A 1,637-nucleotide genomic window follows, 5' to 3' on the forward strand; every position below is an offset into this window, starting at 1 on the left:
TTACCTATGGTATGTACCGCATCGCCGAAGTTAGTGTTCGCACATTTATTAATACCATAAAGCGCACTAAACACTTGGTGGCAACTTGGCCGGACTTCCGAGACAACACTAGGAGGATTCTGGAAGCAAAACTCGGGCATTATTTTCAAGAAGAAATACTCTACTTTTGATACGTAGCCATGTATTTACCAAACTACGCACTGTACGGGACTAGACTTGATTGAAATTTGTGACTGGGTTTGGCGGTGCTTTCCAATACAAACATCAAGTATAAAGGATTTGTATTGACCCGGAAAAAAATCGATCGAGTTTTCTGGTACATGTTGCTGAACTGAGCAAGCCCAGCATCGCTACCATGTTGAATAGACGCCAATGAAGACACTAGTCAGCTGACAGCCTCAACTTACGAGTATAGACCTCTCCACACTGTCAAATACCACTCTTCTATACAAATTCAAGATAGTGCGTGTCTCCATTGAATCTTATCAACCGCGTCAGCTTAACCTTATTTGAGCAGCTTACTACAGTGAAGTGCGTCGATAAGGAACGGGCGACATTTTATATTCTACGACAAGACATGAATCCTCGCTTGTACCCATTGTGTGCCAATTGTACTGAATTAGTTATATGATTCTACCAATCATTCGGTCCCGTTTAACATTCCGCCAATCACAGTTCCGAAACCGAGCCTCAAGAGCGGCTGGATGGAGCGGCTCCCAAGTCGGGGGAAATGGAACCTAAAGGTCGCGAGAGGGAATCATGAGCATGAGGATCGCTGTGAGCGCGGGAATCGCGCCAGGTACATGTCTGCATGCCTCATTAACCAACTTTCGCTCTGCTGCTCACAACTCCCATGGTGACCGCCACTTCCAGACCGTTCCAGAGGTGGCTACGTCTGACCAAGCTTCAGTCGCTGCTAATCTGTCATCGCCGTCGTGATCTACCGGGTGCTACCTATGCTGAGTTGGCTGCGTGGGCTCAAGCCGAGACTCTGGTCGCGAAGTCCGACATGAACTACATAGTGCAGTAAATCAGTGCATTTGCTGTCTGCATGTGACGAGTCAAACCTTTAATTATCAATATACCTTTTTCTTTCAATGTATATCAGGCGTTCCTTATCGACGCACTTTACTGTACCGGTAGGCGTTATTCGAGCTGTTCAATGGAGTTAGTTCATTTATTACGCTTGGAACAGCTCTCCACGAGTTTGTTACCAATCTTACCGATAGCTTACCGGGTGCGGCTATAATTTTGACCCGACCCAAAGTCGGTTTTTCGTCCATTGCAAAAAAACGGTTACAGCTTTTTCGATTCTGATTGTTGCATCTGTTTTCTATCGATTTTAGACGAATCATAAGCAGCGGTTTGGCGCCGAAAGCACAATCATTGGTTTAAAAAAATAATTTTTGGGGTGCGGTTATAATTTCGGCGCGCACTGTATATCACGTAGATGCGGTACCGTGTTTCTGGTACAAAACTGAGGGAAGAAAAATCCAACCGGCCATTTCCACATTTCCCCTCCAAGCCTTGTCCTGTAGCGCCACTGCTGTGCTGCTGCAGATGGACATGTCCAGCCAGTTGGATCCCCAGGCTTTGGCCGCGTTCGTGGACGACAGTGTCTTTGCTCAGATGAGCGG

At 46.5% G+C, this 1,637-nt stretch overlaps 1 protein-coding gene across 1 annotated transcript in view; it reads left to right on the plus strand.

Moving 5' to 3' along the window:
* Positions 1 to 1,637, plus strand: part of PHYSODRAFT_288538 (hypothetical protein) — a 3,455-nt gene continuing 1,818 nt past the window's right edge. The window contains exon 1 of the mRNA XM_009536584.1: positions 1 to 370. The gene's annotated coding sequence lies outside the window, so the exon portion shown is untranslated. The remainder of the gene's footprint in view (positions 371 to 1,637) is intronic.

The sequence above is a fragment of the Phytophthora sojae genome, assembly GCF_000149755.1.
Source record: "Phytophthora sojae unplaced genomic scaffold PHYSOscaffold_9, whole genome shotgun sequence".
NCBI classification, from domain to species: Eukaryota; Oomycota; class Peronosporomycetes; order Peronosporales; family Peronosporaceae; genus Phytophthora; species Phytophthora sojae.